At 45.7% G+C, this 23,515-nt stretch overlaps 1 long non-coding RNA gene across 1 annotated transcript; it reads right to left on the minus strand.

Annotated features, from left to right (window-relative positions):
* Positions 1-100: 100 nt before the first annotated feature.
* Positions 101-9,847, minus strand: LOC308310702. The gene is made up of 4 exons (XR_013963524.1): positions 9,792-9,847; positions 5,379-5,557; positions 2,870-2,941; positions 101-293 (listed from the first exon to the last, which is right to left on the minus strand). It is a non-coding gene; the product is annotated as an uncharacterized lncRNA (long non-coding RNA).
* Between the last annotated feature and the right edge of the window lie 13,668 nt (positions 9,848-23,515).

Here is a 23,515-nt window from a genome sequence, read left to right on the forward strand (position 1 = left end):
TCCAGGTGGGAGTGTGTAAGAGGGAGAGGGCGGGTCTTGGCTATAGGTCAATTAAAAACCCTCTTTTTGGGGGTTTTCCGATCCTTGTGAATGGAATCAAATGTGTTACGAGTTAATTTATCAGGTCGCTGGTTGGCTTCATTCCAGCCTTCAAACTCTTAATTTAATAAAAGGATGTTTTTAAATGTTCTATCCATCCATCTATCTATCTATGAAGCTAAATGAATGGGACATTCTCTTCTGGCCCCATGCAGTGCTGTTGAAAATGATGGCGGCTTCTCTCCTGATGACTCCTGGTAGAAAAGAGAGGATGAACAATATTTAGTGAATCATTATAATCCATGTTGAATCTACAGCCACTGGTCACACATCTCTTACATTATAGCACTCTGAATTTAAAACACATTGAACTACAAAGGTCTCTGCTAGGCCAGGTTGTTGGGGGCACAAAGTCTGGAAGGCACTTAACCCATTGAGGCCCCACGTCGAAATTAAAAAAATGTATTTTTTAAACCTCATGTTTCTATATCAGTGGTTCTCAATATTTAATGTCAAGGACCGCAGAAACTATATGTATTTGGCCGCCGACCCCTATCTGAAAATATGTAGTTCCAGGGACCCCCATCTGAAAATATGTAGTTCCAGGGACCCCCCCCCCCCTTCCCCCCAGAAGCAAAGATTTGAGTTAAAAACAGAAAACAGAAAAATAAATATTCCAAATTTGCGTCACATTTTCACGACTTTTACAAAATATCTAAAATAGCTGCACATACATTTGGAGCATTGTCAGGTTGGTCGGTGACAGTTAACATCACACAACTTAGCTCACCATAGTGAATACGGCGCCATCTTTAACTTTTAATTATAGTTAAGGTATCCTAGACTTTAGAATTTGTAATTCCAGTAATATAGGGTCACGACAGACCAGTAGTGCAATAGCATATCCTTACTGCAGGGGTTCTCAAGGTTTTTGTCTGGGGACCCCCACTGGGGACCCCCACTGGGGACCCGCGGAAATGCTTTGGCCATCACTTGCAGATTAATCTTTTTCTACGTGCTGGAGTTTGGACGCGCTCGTTAGATATCACTCAACTGCCCCTGCGAACCACCTGTTTTGAATTAGCGCATAACGCAAGAGGCAGCAGGGGAGTAAAAACACATTAAATGTAATGTGTTCATTGTCCACCACCTAGTGGACTCATTGTAAAACTACAGTCAGTTAATCTGACTCATCAGAACTGGCCTGTCCTTCCTCTCTCTCTCTCTCTCTCTCTCTCTCTCTCTCTCTACTTGACCTCACCCCCCGATCCCACCTCACCCTATACCCAGTGCCCACTTTGACAGGCTGGATGACTTAGTAGGATTAAGGTTGGTGAGGGGTGCGTTAAAACGACCGGATTAAGGTTGGTGAGGGGTGCGTTAAAACGACCGGATTAAGGTTGGTGAGGGGTGCGTTAAAACGACCGGATTAAGGTTGGTGAGGGGTGCGTTAAAACGACCGGATTAAGGTTGGTGAGGGGTGCGTTAAAACGACCGGATTAAGGTTGGTGAGGGGTGCGTTAAAACGACCGGATTAAGGTTGGTGAGGGGTGCGTTAAAACGACCGGATTAAGGTTGGTGAGGGGTGCGTTAAAACAACCGGATTAAGGTTGGTGAGGGGTGCGTTAAAACAACCGGATTAAGGTTGGTGAGGGGTGCGTTAAAACGACCGGATTAAGGTTGGTGAGGGGTGCGTCAAGGGTTGGGAGAGGGTTAAGGTTAGGTTTAGGTGTGCTGCCCCGTGGGAGGTTAGGGTTAGGGGGAGGGTTTGAGATTGGTTGTATGACTGGTCTTAGACCTAGAATGCCTGTGATCATTTAATTATACTTCGTAAATTTTCATGTATCATAGGCATAGATAGCTTGCACCGTTTCCTTGTAGATATGAATATGTGCGGCATAAATGTGATAAATGCTCCGTTTGTACTCACCCATTAAATAATTCCAAAGACGTGGAGTGAAATATGGTCCTCTAGTTTTATATCCATGTGAAAGTTCTGGCACAAAACGCGTATTTAGTGAATTATCTCCACTTTTTCAAGAGATGCACACGGACGCCTTTCTCTCCGGGCGAGGGGGGGGCCGGAGTGATAGTAACCTTCCTGTTGTTTACCGCAGACGTCATCACCAATTGACCAGGGAAACACAAAAGTTTGCGGTCACACAATTGGCAGGTGGTGTGATTAATTACCCAGCACCTATCGCAAAGCACCTGCCAATTGTGTGACCGCAAACTTTTGCGTTTCCCTGGTCAATTGGTGATGACGTCTGTGTTTGTGTCTGTGTCCCCCTCGCCCGGAGAGAAAGGCGTCCGTGTGCATCTCTTGAAAAAGTGGAGATAATTCACTAAATACGCGTTTTGTGCCAGAACTTTCACATGGATATAAAACTAGAGGACCATATTTCACTCCACGTCTTTGGAATTATTTAATGGGTGAGTACAAACGGAGCATTTATCACATTTATGGCGCACATTTTGAACCCGAACTGAAATTAACCTGGGTGTTCTATGGCTCTGTATGTGAAATACTGTGCATACTGTATGTAACAACAAGAGCCGTTCTAGGGCTAGACTGGTCTAACCAATGACCAATTTATGGTTTTATTTTCTCACCACAGGGGACAAAACTCATAAACTCTCATACGCTATAAACAATATAGATCAATTGTAGATCTGCTATTTTCAGCATGAATCCAAGTGTAAAATGACTAATAGTAGATCTCTTGTCCACTAGTCCCTTCCTGACATTTTAGTGTAGTTTTTATTTGTTTTGTTTAATGTATATTGAATGTAGACCTACAAGTCATCAAATGTGTGTTTGAATCTTTACCCGTCATGGATCCTGTCCGCCCGGTTCTGTACTGTACACCACCCTTGGTTCTGGTTCTGTACTGTAGACTGACTTTTGAGAGACAGAGAGAGAGACATAGAGAGAGACAGAGACAGAGAGAAAGAGAGAGACAAAGAGAAAGAAAGAGAGAGACAGAGAGAGAGAGAGAGAGAGAGAGAGAGACAGAGAGAGAGAGAGAGAAAGAAAGAGAGACAGAGAGAGAGAGAGAGAGAAAGAAAGAGAGAGAGACTATTAGATTATAACTAAAGAAAAAGATAAATACATCACATATTGGAACGAACTCACACAATCACAACACAAACTAGAAACATATGTGGCTCTAAACAGACAGTATACTGTGGCAGACTACCTAACTACAGTAACTGATACAAACCTGAGAAAGACTTTGACAATGTGCAGACAGACAGACAGACAGACAGACAGACAGACAGACCTGGCTGCCCAGAGAGGAGCTGTCACTGTGATGACGGAGCTATAGAGAGTTTTTCCCACAAATTTCCCAGAATTCCAAAGTATGACAGAAAGGGAGAAATGACCACTCCTTCTGGGGGAACAGAAGGAATGTGCAGTTTTGGCTGCAAAATATGTCAATTCCTGTCACAAGTATATATTTTTTTCATTTCAGTCATATTATGTTGTTATGTTGTCGTTTGTCATATCTGTGATTGTGCTTTGGCAACACTTGTAAAATGTCATGCCAATAAAGCATGTTTGAGAGACAGACAGACAGACAGACAGACAAGGAAAGAGAAGAGGTTGTCAAACTGGTTGGTTACCTGGTTCACACAAACTGATCATGACACGTCTACACAGAATGTTGATGACAACAAGCCAAATGACGGCCCTTCACACATTGAGAACGGTTGTGTCTTGTCTTGTCAGAAGAACCATTGTATCTGTTGTGTCTTGTCTTACTATGCTAGATCTAGAATAGCACAAAGTGAGAAGACTTGCTTTATAGCTAGATATTCACACTTTGTTATGTATAGATAATGCTCAATTCAATGACATCTGTCTCTCTCTGTGTGTCTTACTGTGAGCACAGTTTCAGTTTTCAGCACAGTTTTCACACGGCGTGCGCCAATGCCAGTTGGTACCACAAGGTGGAGCACTGCTCCCTAAATACCCACTTCTGTCAGGCCAGTGAGTGTCTATGCTAATGATTTGAATTGACTTCTAAACAAGTTGTGATGGTGGGCTTAGGCTACTATGCGAAGCATTCAAACTGTCTCTCTCACTCACTGAATGAATTGAAATGCTAAAATGGGCCATCTTCCCTGCATGTTTTTCCAGCATCAGTTCAAATGTTTTGGTAGGATATAAGCTAGCCCCATATGTGTCCTCTCCCTATACGCTCATTCTGTAGCTCCGAGATGAGGTCACACCCTGGGCCCCTCCCACCGCGGTTCAGAAACGGCGCATGTTTCCACATATACACGCTTCTTACCCTTTTCTGCACAATGAATCCAAAACGTGAAGGGGCAGAAAGGGTTTACACTAATTCAAACTTAGCAACGCCAAAGAAAATCCAACTGGCCATTTGAACCGAGCCTTTTGTCAGTCGCTTCCATGTTTATCAAGGAAGTCGTGCGTGTGCGCGTGCAGCATGTCGAGTGAACTGAGGTCAGTTGGAAATGTTCGACCAGGGGAGGCGCCGGGGAGGCGCTAGAGCTTTTAAACTTCCTTGAAAAACATGCTAAACAAACGCTGTGAAGCTCATGTAACCGTTTAAAGTTGGATTTTCGTTGGCGTTGCTAAGTTTGAATTAGTGTAAACCCTTTCTGCCCCTTCACGTTTTGGATTCATTGTGCAGAAAAGGGTAAGAAGCGTGTATTGTGGAAACGTTTCTGAACCGCGGTGGGAGGGGCCCAGGGTCTCGGAGCTACAGAATGAGCGTAGCAGGGAGAGGGCACAAATGGGGCTATAAGGCTGTGTGGACAAACTGCAAATATGCACTAATTATTGTATTGTAATTTGTAACTTTATTTAACTGTTATTCCTTTTTACTTCATATAAGTGTGTATTTGTATGTCATGTCTTTAATGTTCAGATTAATTGAAAATGGAGGATAATTCAACAGATAAAATGCCAAGGGGCTTGTCTTTGGTGTATAATACAAATTATATTGCACTTTCAAAGCAAAGCAAAGTTCTTTGTTTACCCTGCAGGGAAGTGGACTAAGCCAAGGACTTGTTTACAGCCACACCCTGCTCATAGAACATGTCATGGTAGGGGTTCAAAAGTACATTTAACCTTTATTTGTTTTCTTATAAAAAGGACAAAGTCTTCATTTTCAATGATGCTGAGATTACAGAAGACATAATACAAGTAGAGGCTAATAATATTGAAAATATTTAAGGATATGTAGCTGTTGCTTAGTTTAAAAAGTAAAGTATTCAATATTCAGAGATACATGTAGGCTTATTGTTAACCACAGGTTAAGTGTTTACACAACATACTAACAGCATAAAGTATCTTTTATAAATACCTGTAGACCTTGTTGAGCAGAGCAGAGCTGGCCGGAGAGTAGAGGGAAAAGATCCAAGATTATCTGAGTCTCTGACTGTTTGGGGGGGAAGGGAACGTTACGAGACACTTCCTCGTTCCTCCCCTTGGTTCCTCCCACACTACAAGAGCAGATCTACAAGAAAAACAGGACAATCCAGCCTGCATGGTGACAGAGAGAGAATCATGCAGACCGCGTCCATCTTACCATAATAAAGTTAATGGCAAGGTGCTACCTACAGGTGCAATGGAAGCCCATTCATCCAAACAGAAAAGTCCTCTCTGGTTGTATTAAACAACGTCAAACTCACCAACATTGCAGCTGTAGAGAAAGCTTGAATTATCCTCTTTCTATCCTCAAAGTGTTTGTTTCATAAAAGTCCACTGTTGATTTAACAGTGGAACAATGGAGTACGGCTTGTGTACGAATAGCTCAATCCCAGACTGGGAATACTCGTCGAAAACTTCTACAATACAATTGGCTTATGAGAGTGTACATCACACCAGTTAAACTCAATAAGTATATAATTGTAACATTCCAGATGTGTGCACCAGATGCGGTGAAGAAAGAGGCACATTGTTCCACTGTCTATGGTCCTGTCCAAAGTTGATGGAATTTTGGGGGCAGGATTTAAATACAGAAGATTTTGTCAATAAATATTGTACCAGAACCAAAGTTCTTCCTGCTCGGTCTATATCCAGAGGGACAGAAGATAAAGCGTAATGAACAAATGTTTATAGATATATGTCTTTTACAAGCTAAGAGAATGATAGCATTAAGAGACCAGACAAACCAAGTATTACACAGTGGTTCAGGGAACTGTCTATATGTTTACCTTTGGAAAAGATTGCATATATTCTCAAGGACAAACAAGAAATGTTGCAGGAGGTGTGGGGCCGTTTTATTAGATAAAGAACAATAAATTGTCACGCTTAATGGATGGAGCTGAAGAGGAGTAGTGCTGTTGTTGTTTGTTTTGTTTTTTGGTTATTGTTTTGCTTTCTTTATAGCCTATTAGTAATTGTATTGTCTTGTAATGTTCATTGTTGTTTTCTGTATGGTTGTATTGTTATTTGTGTGTAAAAAAGGAAAATAAATACATTGTTTAAAAAAAAAAAAAAAAAAAAAGAGTCCACTGTTGACATGTTATGATCTACTTTGGGTCCTTTCAGATTAATCTTTTTCCAAGTAGGCTACTGGAGTTTGGAAGCGCTCGTTAGATATCACTCAACATGACCCTGCGTACCACCTGTTTTGAATTAGCACATCATAACGCAAGAGGCAGCAGGACGTTGCTTTACAGAAAACGAGTGCTTCTAAACTCTGATGGAAACATGGTCTGCAAATGGACAATACTCCACGGGGAGTAAAAACAAATTTTTAAATGTAATGTGTTCATTGTCCACCACCTAGTGGACTCATTGTAAAACTACAGTCAGTTAATCTGACTCATCAGAACTGGCCTGTCGTCGTTCCCCCCCCCCCCCCCCCCCTCTCTCTCTCTCTCTCTCTCTCTCTCTCTCTACTTGACCTCACCCCCCGAACCCACCTCACCCCTACCCAGTGCCCAATTTGACAGGCTGGATGGCTTAATTAGTACAGCATCTAGCAATGGGTCTGGTCCACAAGATTCCATACACCACCAAGATACCCTGCATGTACCTGTCTAGATACTTCCTTAATGTAAACGAAGTCCACACCCACAACACCATGAGGGAGTGCAACGAACAACCCATGTGCAACCCAGATTCGGCACAAACAAGGGACTAAATTAATTTCGCTCCTATGCCATCAAAATGTGGAACGCCCTACCAACAGTCATTAAGACATGCAAATCACTTGACTCCTTCAAAACTGCTCTCAAAGGGCACCTATACGGACGGCTGCAATTAGAAACTGGCCCCCGTAAAATATGAACCCCCCCCCCGGCCCCCCCCCTCACTGTATATGTTTCTTTTCCATCTTTACCTCCTTTATGATGATTTTCCTGTTGTACACAACTATATAGTCAGCCAGATTTCAAATGCAAATATGCATTTCTGGAACCTGCACCCCCCCCCCCCCCCTGGAACCTGCACGGATATGCTAACCCCCCCCCCCCCCCTGGAACCTGCACGGATATGCTACCCCCCCCCCCCCCCCCCCGAAACCTGCACGGATATGCTAACCCCCCCCCCCCCCCTGGAACCTGCACGGATATGCTACCCCCCCCCCCCCCCCCCCCCCCCCCTGGAACCTGCACGGATATGCTACCCCCCCCCCCCCCCCCTGGAACCTGCACGGATATGCTACCCCCCCCCCCCCCCCCTGGAACCTGCACGGATATGCTACCCCCCCCCCCCCCCCCTGGAACCTGCACGGATATGCTACCCCCCCCCCCCCCCCCCCCCCCCCCCTGGAACCTGCACGGATATGCTACCCCCCCCCCCCCCCCCCTGGAACCTGCACGGATATGCTACCCCCCCCCCCCCCCCCCTGGAACCTGCACGGATATGCTACCCCCCCCCCCCCCCCCTGGAACCTGCACGGATATGCTACCCCCCCCCTGCACGGATATGCTAACCCCCCCCCCCCCCCCCCCCCTGGAACCTGCACGGATATGCTACCCCCCCCCCCCCCCTGGAACCTGCACGGATATGCTAACCCCCCCCCCCCCCCCTGGAACCTGCACGGATATGCTAACCCCCCCCCCCCCCCCCCCCTGGAACCTGCACGGATATGCTACCCCCCCCCCCCCCCCTGGAACCTGCACGGATATGCTAACCCCCCCCCTGCACGGATATGCTAACCCCCCCCCTGCACGGATATGCTAACCCCCCCCCTGCACGGATATGCTACCCCCCCCCCAACAAAGCAGAAGAGAGAACGCCCTACGGGAAGCCTCAACCGATACACATCCGGGCAGATGTCCCACTAGAATAGAACCGATACACATCCGGGCAGATGTCCCACTAGAATAGTGACGAAATGCAACGGCTATGCATTTCTGGATCCTGCACGGATATTTTAACTTTACGTGAGCTATGTGAAGCCATGACTGCAAGCCTTGAGGCTTATCTCTGAGAAAAGTAATGTGTGGGGTGAAAGCCCGATATCCCATCCTTTTTTTTCTCCTCCCAACGTGTGAGACAACCATCTGGGATCGGCTGGGGCATAACTGTACACTGTGGACTGGGGCATAACTGTACACTGTGGACTGTGGACTGGGGCATAACTGTACACTGTGGACTGTGGACTGGGGCATAACTGTACACTGTGGACTGTGGACTGGGGCATAACTGTACACTGTGGACTGGTCTCTAAACTGCCTCCCCCTGGCCAGCCGGGGCGTCTGATGGAGGGGAAAGGAACTGGTCTCTAAACTGCCTCCCCCTGGCCAGCCGGGGCGCCTGATGGAGGGGAAAGGAACTGGTCTCTATACTGCCTCCCCCTGGCCAGCCGGGGCGCCTGATGAAGGGGAAAGGAACTGGTCTCTATACTGCCTCCCCCTGGCCAGCCGGGGTGCCTGATGGAGGGGAAAGGAACTGGTTGGAATAACGTGTTCCTTCCACGTGCTACGTCTAACCAGGGAAACTCCCCCCTGTCAGGTGTAAAGGAGCAACTTGGACACTCTGGCATGAAGGAAGCATGAGTTCAAGTCCGTTGCTCTCCCCTTGTCCCCCATATATGGGGACTAGGTTGGTCTCCCCTTGTCCCCCATATATGGGGACTAGGTTGCTCTCCCCTTGTCCCCCATATATGGGGACTAGGTTGCTCTCCCCTTGTCCCCCATATATGGGGACTAGGTTGCTCTCCCCTTGTCCCCCATATATGGGGACTAGGTTGGTGGAGGGTGTGTAGAGCCCAGGATCACATTAGATAATTGACACGGGTGAAAAATGGGTTACAAAATCGTGGGATAAAAATATATATTTAAAAAAACACGACCGGATTAAGGTTGGTGAGGGGTGCGTTAAAACGACCGGATTAAGGTTGGTGAGGGGTGCGTTAAAACGACCGGATTAAGGTTGGTGAGGGGTGCGTTAAAATGACCGGATTAAGGTTGGTGAGGGGTGCGTTAAGGGTTAGGAGAGGGGTAAGGTTAGGTTTAGGTGTGGGAGGTTAGGGTTAGGGTGAGGGTTCGAGTATGGTTTTGGTTGTATGACTGGTCTAACCAATGACCAATTTATGGTTTTATTTTCTCACCACAGGGGACAAAACTCATAAACTCTCATACGCTATAAACAATATAGATCAATTGTAGATCTGCTATTTTCAGCATGAATCCAAGTGTAAAATGACTAACAGTAGATCTCTTGTCCACTAGTCCCTTCCTGACATTTTAGTGTAGTTTTTATTTGTTTTGTTTAATGTATATTGAATGTCAAATGTCAAATGTTTGTTATGTTTTGTTACCCGTTATGAATCCTGTCCGCCCGGTTCTGTACTGTACACCACCCTTGGTTCTGGTTCTGTACTGTAGACTGACTTTTGAGAGACATAGAGAGACAGAGAGAAAGAAAGAGAGAGACAGAGAGAGAGACTATTAGATTATAACTAAAGAAAAAGATAAATACATCACATATTGGAACGAACTCACACAATCACAACCCAAACTAGAAACATATGTGGCTCTAAACAGACAGTATACTGTGGCAGACTACCTAACTACAGTAACTGATACAAACCTGAGAAAGACTTTGACAATGTGCACAGACAGACAGACAGACAAGTTTTTCCCACAAATTTCCCAGAATTCCGAAGTATGACAGAAAGGGAGAAATTACCACTCCTTCTGGGGGAACAGAAGGAATGTGCAGTTTTGGCTGCAAAATATGTCAATTCCTGTCACAAGTATATATTTTTTTCATTTCAGTGATATTATGTTGTTATGTTGTTGTTTGTCATATCTGTGATTGTGCTTTGGCAACACTTGTAAAATGTCATGCCAATAAAGCATGTTTGAGAGACAGACAGACAGACAGACAGACAAGGAAAGAGAAGAGGTTGTCAAACTGGTTGGTTACCTGGTTCACACAAACAACTGATCATGACACGTCTACACAGAATGTTGAACGGTTGTGTCTTGTCTTGTCAGAAGAACCATTGTATCTGTTGTGTCTTGTCTTACTATGCTAGATCTAGAATAGCACAAAGTGAGAAGACTTGCTTTATAGCTAGATATTCACACTTTGTTATGTATAGATAATGCTCAATTCAATGACATCTGTCTCTCTGTGCGTCTTACTGTGAGCACAGTTTCAGTTTTCAGCACAGTTTTCACACGGCGTGCGCCAATGCCAGTTGGTACCACAAGGTGGAGCACTGCTCCCTAAATACCCACTTCTGTCAGGCCAGTGAGTGTCTATGCTAATGATTTGAATTGACTTCTAAACAAGTTGTGATGGTGGGCTTAGGCTACTATGCGAAGCATTCAAATGACTGTCTCTCTCACTCACTGAATGAATTGAAATGCTAAAATGGGCCATCTTCCCTGCATGTTTTTCCAGCATCAGTTCAAATGTTTTGGTAGGATATAAGATAGCCCCATATGTGTCCTCTCCCTATACGCTCATTCTGTAGCTCCGAGATGAGGTCACACCCTACTGGGCCCCTCCCACCGCGGTTCAGAAACGGCGCATGTTTCCACAATACACGCTTCTTACCCTTTTCTGCACAATTAATCCAAAACGTGAAGGGGCAGAAAGGGTTTACACTAATTCAAACTTAGCAACGCCAAAGAAAATCCAACTGGCCATTTGAACCGAGCCTTTTGTCAGTCGCTTCCATGTTTATCAAGGAAGTCGTGCGCGTGCAGCACGTCGAGTGAACTGAGGTCAGTTGGAAATGTTCGACCAGGGGAGGCGCCGGGGAGGCGCTAAAGCTTTTAAACTTCCTTGAAAAACATGCTAAACAACCGCTGTGACGCTCGTGTAACCGTTTAAAGTTGGATTTTCTTTGGCGTTGCTAAGTTTGAATTAGTGTAAACCCTTTCTGCCCCTTCACGTTTTGGATTCATTGTGCAGAAAAGGGTAAGAAGCGTGTATTGTGGAAACGTTTCTGAACCGCGGTGGGAGGGGCCCAGGGTCTCGGAGCTACAGACAGTAGACAGAAGACTATTAGTAATTGTATTGTCTTGTAATGTTCATTGTTGTTTTCTGTATGGTTGTATTGTTATTTGTGTGTAAAAAAGGAAAATAAATACATTGTTTAAAAAAAAAAAAAAAAAAAAAGAGTCCACTGTTGACATGTTATGATCTACTTTGGGTCCTTTCAGATTAATCTTTTTCCAAGTAGGCTACTGGAGTTTGGAAGCGCTCGTTAGATATCACTCAACATGACCCTGCGTACCACCTGTTTTGAATTAGCACATCATAACGCAAGAGGCAGCAGGACGTTGCTTTACAGAAAACGAGTGCTTCTAAACTCTGATGGAAACATGGTCTGCAAATGGACAATACTCCACGGGGAGTAAAAACAAATTTTTAAATGTAATGTGTTCATTGTCCACCACCTAGTGGACTCATTGTAAAACTACAGTCAGTTAATCTGACTCATCAGAACTGGCCTGTCGTCGTTCCCCCCCCCCCCCCCCCCTCTCTCTCTCTCTCTCTCTCTCTCTCTACTTGACCTCACCCCCCGAACCCACCTCACCCCTACCCAGTGCCCAATTTGACAGGCTGGATGGCTTAATTAGTACAGCATCTAGCAATGGGTCTGGTCCACAAGATTCCATACACCACCAAGATACCCTGCATGTACCTGTCTAGATACTTCCTTAATGTAAACGAAGTCCACACCCACAACACCATGAGGGAGTGCAACGAACAACCCATGTGCAACCCAGATTCGGCACAAACAAGGGACTAAATTAATTTCGCTCCTATGCCATCAAAATGTGGAACGCCCTACCAACAGTCATTAAGACATGCAAATCACTTGACTCCTTCAAAACTGCTCTCAAAGGGCACCTATACGGACGGCTGCAATTAGAAACTGGCCCCCGTAAAATATGAACCCCCCCCCCGGCCCCCCCCCTCACTGTATATGTTTCTTTTCCATCTTTACCTCCTTTATGATGATTTTCCTGTTGTACACAACTATATAGTCAGCCAGATTTCAAATGCAAATATGCATTTCTGGAACCTGCACCCCCCCCCCCCCCCTGGAACCTGCACGGATATGCTAACCCCCCCCCCCCCCTGGAACCTGCACGGATATGCTAACCCCCCCCCTGCACGGATATGCTAACCCCCCCCCTGCACGGATATGCTACCCCCCCCCCAACAAAGCAGAAGAGAGAACGCCCTACGGGAAGCCTCAACCGATACACATCCGGGCAGATGTCCCACTAGAATAGAACCGATACACATCCGGGCAGATGTCCCACTAGAATAGTGACGAAATGCAACGGCTATGCATTTCTGGATCCTGCACGGATATTTTAACTTTACGTGAGCTATGTGAAGCCATGACTGCAAGCCTTGAGGCTTATCTCTGAGAAAAGTAATGTGTGGGGTGAAAGCCCGATATCCCATCCTTTTTTTTCTCCTCCCAACGTGTGAGACAACCATCTGGGATCGGCTGGGGCATAACTGTACACTGTGGACTGGGGCATAACTGTACACTGTGGACTGTGGACTGGGGCATAACTGTACACTGTGGACTGTGGACTGGGGCATAACTGTACACTGTGGACTGTGGACTGGGGCATAACTGTACACTGTGGACTGGTCTCTAAACTGCCTCCCCCTGGCCAGCCGGGGCGTCTGATGGAGGGGAAAGGAACTGGTCTCTAAACTGCCTCCCCCTGGCCAGCCGGGGCGCCTGATGGAGGGGAAAGGAACTGGTCTCTATACTGCCTCCCCCTGGCCAGCCGGGGCGCCTGATGAAGGGGAAAGGAACTGGTCTCTATACTGCCTCCCCCTGGCCAGCCGGGGTGCCTGATGGAGGGGAAAGGAACTGGTTGGAATAACGTGTTCCTTCCACGTGCTACGTCTAACCAGGGAAACTCCCCCCTGTCAGGTGTAAAGGAGCAACTTGGACACTCTGGCATGAAGGAAGCATGAGTTCAAGTCCGTTGCTCTCCCCTTGTCCCCCATATATGGGGACTAGGTTGGCCTCCCCTTGTCCCCCATATATGGGGACTAGGTTGCTCTCCCCTTGTCCCCCATATATGGGGACTAGGTTGCTCTCCCCTTGTCCCCCATATATGGGGACTAGGTTGCTCTCCCCTTGTCCCCCATATATGGGGACTAGGTTGGTGGAGGGTGTGTAGAGCCCAGGATCACATTAGATAATTGACACGGGTGAAAAATGGGTTACAAAATCGTGGGATAAAAATATATATTTAAAAAAACACGACCGGATTAAGGTTGGTGAGGGGTGCGTTAAAACGACCGGATTAAGGTTGGTGAGGGGTGCGTTAAAACGACCGGATTAAGGTTGGTGAGGGGTGCGTTAAAACGACCGGATTAAGGTTGGTGAGGGGTGCGTTAAAATGACCGGAATAAGGTTGGTGAGGGGTGCGTTAAGGGTTAGGAGAGGGGTAAGGTTAGGTTTAGGTGTGGGAGGTTAGGGTTAGGGTGAGGGTTCGAGTATGGTTTTGGTTGTATGACTGGTCTAACCAATGACCAATTTATGGTTTTATTTTCTCACCACAGGGGACAAAACTCATAAACTCTCATACGCTATAAACAATATAGATCAATTGTAGATCTGCTATTTTCAGCATGAATCCAAGTGTAAAATGACTAACAGTAGATCTCTTGTCCACTAGTCCCTTCCTGACATTTTAGTGTAGTTTTTATTTGTTTTGTTTAATGTATATTGAATGTCAAATGTCAAATGTTTGTTATGTTTTGTTACCCGTTATGAATCCTGTCCGCCCGGTTCTGTACTGTACACCACCCTTGGTTCTGGTTCTGTACTGTAGACTGACTTTTGAGAGACATAGAGAGACAGAGAGAAAGAAAGAGAGAGACAGAGAGAGAGACTATTAGATTATAACTAAAGAAAAAGATAAATACATCACATAATATTGGAACGAACTCACACAATCACAACCCAAACTAGAAACATATGTGGCTCTAAACAGACAGTATACTGTGGCAGACTACCTAACTACAGTAACTGATACAAACCTGAGAAAGACTTTGACAATGTGCACAGACAGACAGACACAAATTTCCCAGAATTCCGAAGTATGACAGAAAGGGAGAAATTACCACTCCTTCTGGGGGAACAGAAGGAATGTGCAGTTTTGGCTGCAAAATATGTCAATTCCTGTCACAAGTATATATTTTTTTCATTTCAGTGATATTATGTTGTTATGTTGTTGTTTGTCATATCTGTGATTGTGCTTTGGCAACACTTGTAAAATGTCATGCCAATAAAGCATGTTTGAGAGACAGACAGACAGACAGACAGACAAGGAAAGAGAAGAGGTTGTCAAACTGGTTGGTTACCTGGTTCACACAAACAACTGATCATGACACGTCTACACAGAATGTTGAACGGTTGTGTCTTGTCTTGTCAGAAGAACCATTGTATCTGTTGTGTCTTGTCTTACTATGCTAGATCTAGAATAGCACAAAGTGAGAAGACTTGCTTTATAGCTAGATATTCACACTTTGTTATGTATAGATAATGCTCAATTCAATGACATCTGTCTCTCTGTGCGTCTTACTGTGAGCACAGTTTCAGTTTTCAGCACAGTTTTCACACGGCGTGCGCCAATGCCAGTTGGTACCACAAGGTGGAGCACTGCTCCCTAAATACCCACTTCTGTCAGGCCAGTGAGTGTCTATGCTAATGATTTGAATTGACTTCTAAACAAGTTGTGATGGGCTTAGGCTACTATGCGAAGCATTCAAACTGTCTCTCTCACTCACTGAATGAATTGAAATGCTAAAATGGGCCATCTTCCCTGCATGTTTTTCCAGCATCAGTTCAAATGTTTTGGTAGGATATAAGCTAGCCCCATATGTGTCCTCTCCCTATACGCTCATTCTGTAGCTCCGAGATGAGGTCACACCCTACTGGGCCCCTCCCACCGCGGTTCAGAAACGGCGCATGTTTCCACAATACACGCTTCTTACCCTTTTCTGCACAATGAATCCAAAACGTGAAGGGGCAGAAAGGGTTTACACTAATTCAAACTTAGCAACGCCAAAGAAAATCCAACTGGCCATTTGAACCGAGCCTTTTGTCAGTCGCTTCCATGTTTATCAAGGAAGTCGTGCGTGTGCGCGTGCAGCATGTCGAGTGAACTGAGGTCAGTTGGAAATGTTCGACCAGGGGAGGCGCTAGAGCTTTTAAACTTCCTTGAAAAACATGCTAAACAAACGCTGTGAAGCTCATGTAACCGTTTAAAGTTGGATTTTCTTTGGCGTTGCTAAGGTTGAATTAGTGTAAACCCTTTCTGCCCCTTCACGTTTTGGATTCATTGTGCAGAAAAGGGTAAGAAGCGTGTATTGTGGAAACGTTTCTGAACCGCGGTGGGAGGGGCCCAGGGTCTCGGAGCTACAGAATGAGCGTAGCAGGGAGAAGGCACAAATGGGGCTATAAGGCTGTGTGGACAAACTGCAAATATGCACTAATTATTGTATTGTAATTTGTAACTTTATTTAACTGTTATTCCTTTTTACTTCATATAAGTGTGTATTTGTATGTCATGTCTTTAATGTTCAGATTAATTGAAAATGGAGGATAATTGCACTTTCAAAGCAAAGCAAAGTTCTTTGTTTACCCTGCAGGGACGTGGACTAAGCCAAGGACTTGTTTACAGCCACACCCTGCTCATAGAACATGTCATGGTAGGGGTTCAAAAGTACATTTAACCTTTATTTGTTTTCTTATAAAAAGGACAAAGTCTTCATTTTCAATGATGCTGAGATTACAGAAGACATAATACAAGTAGAGGCTAATAATATTGAAAATATTTAAGGATATGTAGCTGTTGCTTAGTTTAAAAAGTAAAGTATTCAATATTCAGAGATACATGTAGGCTTATTGTTAACCACAGGTTAAGTGTTTACACAACATACTAACAGCATAAAGTATCTTTTATAAATACCTGTAGACCTTGTTGAGCAGAGCAGAGCTGGCCGGAGAGTAGAGGGAAAAGATCCAAGATTATCTGAGTCTCTGACTGTTTGGGGGGGAAGGGAACGTTACGAGACACTTCCTCGTTCCTCCCCTTGGTTCCTCCCACACTACAAGAGCAGATCTACAAGAAAAACAGGACAATCCAGCCTGCATGGTGACAGAGAGAGAATCATGCAGACCGCGTCCATCTTACCATATATTAAAGTTAATGGCAAGGTGCTACCTACAGGTGCAATGGAAGCCCATTCATCCAAACAGAAAAGTCCTCTCTGGTTGTATTAAACAACGTCAAACTCACCAACATTGCAGCTGTAGAGAAAGCTTGAATTATTCTATTTCTATCCTCAAAGTGTTTGTTTCATATAAAAGTCCACTGTTGACATGTTATGATCTACTTTGGGTCCTTGCAGATTCATCTTTTTCTAAGTGCTGGAGTTTGGAAGCGCTCGTTAGATATCACTCAACTGACCCTGCGTACCACCTGTTTTGAATTAGCACATAACGCAAGAGGCAGCAGGACGTTGCTTTACAGAAAACGAGTGCTTCTAAACTCTGATGGAAACATGGCTGCAACATTTCATTAAATGTAAATGTGTTCATTGTCCACCACCTAGTGGACTCATTGTAAAACTACAGTCAGTTAATCTGACTCATCAGAACTGGCCTGTCCTTCCTCCCTCTCTCTCTCTCTCTCTCTCTCTCTCTCTCTCTCTCTCTCTCTCTCTCTCTCTCTCTACTTACTTACTTAGCCTCACCCCCCGAACCCCTACCCAGTGCCCACTTTGACAGGCTGGATGGCTTAATTAGTACAGCATCTAGCAATGGGTCTGGTCCACAAGATTCCATACACCACCAAGATACCCTGCATGTACCTGTCTAGATACTTCCTTAATGTAAACGAAGTCCACACCCACAACACCATGAGGGAGTGCAACGAACAACCCATGTGCAACCCAGATTTGGCACAAACAAGGGACTAAATTAATTTCGCTCCTATGCCATCAAAATGTGGAACGCCCTACCAACAGTCATTAAGACATGCAAATCACTTGACTCCTTCAAAACTGCTCTCAAAGGGCACCTATACGGACGGCTGCAATTAGAAACTGGCCCCCGTAAAATATGAACCCCCCCCCCCCCTCACTGTATATGTTTCTTTTCCATCTTTACCTCCTTTATGATGATTTTCCTGTTGTACACAACTATATAGTCAGCCAGATTTCAAATGCAAATATGCATTTCTGGAACCTGCACCCCCCCCCCCCCCCTGGAACCTGCACGGATATGCTACCCCCCCCCAACAAAGCAGAACCAGAACGCCCTACGGGAAGCCTCAACCGATACACATCCGGGCAGATGTCCCACTAGAATAGAACCGATACACATCCGGGCAGATGTCCCACTAGAATAGAACCGATACACATCCGGGCAGATGTCCCACTAGAATAGAACCGATACACATCCGGGCAGATGTCCCACTAGAATAGAACCGATACACATCCGGGCAGATGTCCCACTAGAATAGAACCGATACACATCCGGGCAGATGTCCCACTAGAATAGAACCGATACACATCCGGGCAGATGTCCCACTAGAATAGAACCGATACACATCCGGGCAGATGTCCCACTAGAATAGAACCGATACACATCCGGGCAGATGTCCCACTAGAATAGAACCGATACACATCCGGGCAGATGTCCCACTAGAATAGAACCGATACACATCCGGGCAGATGTCCCACTAGAATAGAACCGATACACATCCGGGCAGATGTCCCACTAGAATAGAACCGATACACATCCGGGCAGATGTCCCACTAGAATAGTGACGAAATGCAACGGCTATGCATTTCTGGATCCTGCACGGATATTTTAACTTTACGTGAGCTATGTGAAGCCATGACTGCAAGCCTTGAGGCTTATCTCTGAGAAAAGTAATGTGTGGGGTGAAAGCCCGATATCCCATCCTTTTTTTTCCTCCTCCCAACGTGTGAGACAACCATCTGGGATCGGCTGGGGCATAACTGTGGACTGTGGACTGTGGACTGGGGCATAACTGTACACTGTGGACTGTGGACTGGGGCATAACTGTACACTGTGGACTGTGGACTGGGGCATAACTGTACACTGTGGACTGGGGCATAACTGTGGACTGTGGACTGGGGCATAACTGTACACTGTGGACTGTGGACTGGGGCATAACTGTACACTGTGGACTGTGGACTGGGGCATAACTGTACACTGTGGACTGTGGACTGGGGCAGATACTGTACACTGTGGACTGTGGACTGGGGCATAACTGTACACTGTGGACTGGGGCATAACTGTACACTGTGGACTGTGGACTGGGGCATAACTGTACACTGTGGACTGGGGCATAACTGTGGACTGTGGACTGGGGCATAACTGTACACTGTGGACTGTGGACTGGGGCATAACTGTACACTGTGGACTGTGGACTGGGGCATAACTGTACACTGTGGACTGTGGACTGGGGCAGATACTGTACACTGTGGACTGTGGACTGGGGCAGATACTGTACACTGTGGACTGTGGACTGGGGCATAACTGTACACTGTGGACTGGGGCATAACTGTACACTGTGGACTGTGGACTGGGGCAGATACTGTACACTGTGGACTGTGGACTGGGGCATAACTGTACACTGTGGACTGTGGACTGGGGCATAACTGTACACTGTGGACTGGGGCATAACTGTACACTGTGGAATGTGGACTGGGGCATAACTGTGGACTGTGGACTGGGGCATAACTGTACACTGTGGACTGTGGACTGGGGCAGATACTGTACTAACCTTAAGCTTAAATTGAAAAAGGCCTTGCGTGGCTGCATACTATATATCTATATATCCGTACGTCTCTAAATGTTTTGATGAATTGATCCTGGGCTACAGGAGGGCTACAGGAGGGCTACAGGAGGGCTACAGGAGGGCTACAGGAGGGCCACTGGAGGGCCACTGGAGGGCCACAGGAGGGCCACAGGAGGGCCACTGGAGGGCCACTGGAGGGCCACAGGAGGGCTACAGGAGGGCCACTGGAGGGCCACAGGAGGGCCACTGGAGGGCCACTGGAGGGCCACAGGAGGGCCACAGGAGGGCCACTGGAGGGCCACAGGAGGGCCACAGGAGGGCCACTGGAGGGCCACAGGAGGGCCACTGGAGGGCCACTGGAGGGCCACAGGAGGGCCACAGGAGGGCCACTGGAGGGCCACAGGAGGGCTACAGGAGGGCTACAGGAGGGCCACAGGAGGGCCACTGGAGGGCCACAGGAGGGCCACAGGAGGGCCACTGGAGGGCCACAGGAGGGCTACAGGAGGGCTACAGGAGGGCTACAGGAGGGCCACAGGAGGGCCACTGGAGGGCCACAGGAGGGCCACAGGAGGGCCACTGGAGGGCCACAGGAGGGCCACAGGAGGGCCATGGATGTCCTGGGCCACTGGAGGGCCATAGATGTCGTGAATGTGGGGAATACATGGTCATCATACATGTTCTGACTGCTTCATACTTCCCATACTTTACCTTCTGTTCTTTCAATTTGATAAAAAATACCTTCCTTCTCTTCAATCCCAACATTACTGCCATTCATCTATCAAATACTTCCATGGTATGGCTACTTTATAATGATGTTCTATTGCATTCACTGTCAGTCACCTATTGGCTAATGCTTCTATATGTGGGTCACCTATTGGCTAATGCTTCTATATGTGGGTCACCTATTGGCTAATGCTTCTATATGTGGGAGTATTCATACAACATCCTGCTTGTGGCACAATGAGCAACCGCCAATCAAACGTAGTGCAGGATATAGTCGGTGGGCCAATCAGATGCATGGTGGAGCTGACAGGAATTCACAATGACAATACCTCTACAAGCAGCCAGTCACAGTGAAGCAGACAGCAGCCAGTCACAGTGAAGCAGAGAGCAAACAGCAGCCAGTCACAGTGAAGCAGACAGCAGCCAGTCACAGTGAAGCAGACAGCAGACAGTCACAGTGAAGCAGACAGCAGCCAGTCACAGTGAAGCAGACAGCAGCCAGTCACAGTGAAGCAGACAGCAGACAGCAGCCAGTCACAGTGAAGCAGACAGCAGACAGTCACAGTGAAGCAGACAGCAGCCAGTCACAGTGAAGCAGACAGCAGACAGCAGCCAGTCACAGTGAAGCAGAGAGCAGACAGCAGCCAGTCACAGTGAAGCAGACAGCAGCCAGTCACAGTGAAGCAGAGAGCAGACAGTCACAGTGAAGCAGACAGCAGACAGTCACAGTGAAGCAGAGAACACACAGCAGTGACAGCACTGAACCAAGCAAGGACAAGGATGGAGTACTTTGCACCTTTTCTTCTAATTTACTCTTGTAAGTATTCACAGCAATAGAGTTGCATCTGTATGATTGCATATCGTATACAATGCATTTAAAAAAGAAGAATTTTGAGGATCATTTTAAATGTATAGGCTTACTGAATGTTTTTGAGAGTTATGAGTCTTTTCTCTTATTATTGTTTTATATGAAACTCAAGTTTGCAGAACAAATTGGCCAAAATAACAGCATTATTACGAACCCCATAAATGTTTTTTAAACCTATTCCTGTGTTGCAGGTGTGGCTCAACAAGCGGGTATCTCTCAGCCGCTTTCACATCAAGCAGTACAGCTGGGCCAGGAAGTTACCCTTCAATGTTACATTGAAGGGACGCACGTCTCGCAAGTTGTTAGTACAACTTATGTGTGGTACAAATTGACAGCAGCAAATACTACTTTCACTAAACAATGTGTAGTAGCAAAATACCAAGACAACATTGACAATTCCAATTACAGTTGTGACGATGAGGCCCGTGTGTTTGTGGAGATGGACGCGTTAGTTAAATCATGTCATCTTAAAATAAAAACTGCGAGGCCAGGCGACACTGGAAGATACTTCTGTGGAGTAATGGGTGTAGGTTTCCTTGAGTTTGGACCAGGAACCTTCCTAGAGATAAAAGGTATGTTTTTCTCTGTATTGTCATTTAGGTTTGAAGGATTATGAAGTAAATCCATCAGATTAGAATTTAGTAATGATGATTTCCTTTCAAAGGAGAGGAACTGGGCGAGACCTCTGTGGGAGAGACCTCTGGAAATGGACCAACACTGAATGGCCAAGGTACAGTAAATGTACATACGGTGAATTATGTTTAGGTAATAGTTTCTATAGTTTGTTTACAAAAGTCAACTGATTTATGTATTGTGCTTTGCACTTGGATTGTGTCAGTGGAAATTACGGTTGTTCTCATCTGAACTGGTGAACGTGCACTAATCATTTCAGAACGTGAACGTCCACATCACTTCAATCCAACCGTCATTGTGTTGGTGGTGTCAAATGTTCTCCTGTGGATGTCCACTCTGCTCCTTGGATGGACGCTCTACAAGATATGGAGAAAAGATCACGGAGGTATGAATACTTTCTGCAGAGTGTGTGATCTTTACTTTACTGACTGCAACATCCCTGTTTTGTTTTGTCATATTAATGAGACCATTATAACTACATTTATCATGTTCTTATGATGTTAAAGGAAATCTATCTATCTATCTATCTATCTATCTGTGTGTCCAGCTGGATAAACCTTTGATGAATACAGCCTGATAATCTAATCATCATTATGTGTATTTTGTTCATAGGACAATCCCGTGGCTCCCCAGTGTCTCCTACAAACACAGTGGTAAGTTGTATTAATTTTTAACTAGTATTATTTTACCTTAATATCTTCCAAAGTTTTCCCCCGGCCACACTGGGGTGTTGTTGCTCTGATCATGATTTTCTTCTTCTTTTGTTTGTTTGTTTCATTGTTGTTTTGTTTGTTGTAATAAAAGGGAGAAGGCGACCGCCATTATGCTGCTGTGAATCGCAACAACGTGTCTGTGTATACTGGAGTTAGAGTTAGACAATAACAGGCAGGCAGGCAGGCAGGCAGGCAGGCAGGCGGGCGGGCGGGCAGGCGGGCAGGCAGGCAGGCAGGCAGGCAGGCAGGCGGGCGGGCAGACAGACAGACAGACAGACAGACAGACAGACAGACAGACAGAGGATGATGTTGATGAGACCAAATGCATAAAACAATCTGCTAATTGAATAAAGCCTTTTTGTACTTAAACACGTCTCTGCCTTTTGCTTCCTAACCAACCCAGTGGGGAGTCAACTCCGCTCCAGACCTGTTGTAACACAGACCAGGCTTTCCTCCGTCAAAGCCTGGTGACGCCAGGTTACTTTAGTTCACTAGATCTCTCCCCAAACTATTTCCTCTCTGGCCGGGGGGGGGGGGGGGGGGGGGGGGCCTTAATCTGATTATTGTATTTTGAGATCAGCTATTCAATTATTGAACTAGTTATAATTATATTGTACTGGAGCATTAATTCAAGCTTGTTTACGTAAATGCATTTATACAAGTGATTGTTTTACACCAGTGGAGGGTTTTTTATGTTCTTTACACAGTAAAGATGTGGTTTTGTGTGCATTGAAGCACACAGCGCTGTCAGGCTGACCACATTGACACATTGTTAAACAAGGAAACAAAATGTCTCTCTACAAATGCCGAAACCACACGCTTATGCTATGCCCATGGAGCATGCACGTGGCACGCACGCACACACACACACACACACACACACACACACACACACACACACACACACACGCAGAAGGTGCTGCAGTGTCAGTGTGACCACTAGACTGAGGCCCCCAGTTTAGTCACGGATGTCATGTGACATCAAAACTGTTTTGTGTGTGGGGGAAGGGGAGAAGGGTTAGACCTGTCACAAAAATGCAAAATGATGTTACACTATATATATATATTAATATATATATATATATATATATATATATATATATATATATATTAATATATTTATATATATATATATATATGAGACAAAAAAGGGACTCCTGCACATCCAAAAAGGAGGTGCAAGTCTAGTTAGCAGGCAGAGACATCTAAAAAGAGAGAAAAACCTTCTAAGGAAGGGACTGACTGCACACTCCAGGGAACA

Source organism: Protomyctophum bolini (assembly GCF_963924005.1).
Source record: "Protomyctophum bolini genome assembly, chromosome: 23".
Lineage (NCBI taxonomy): Eukaryota > Metazoa > Chordata > Actinopteri > Myctophiformes > Myctophidae > Protomyctophum > Protomyctophum bolini.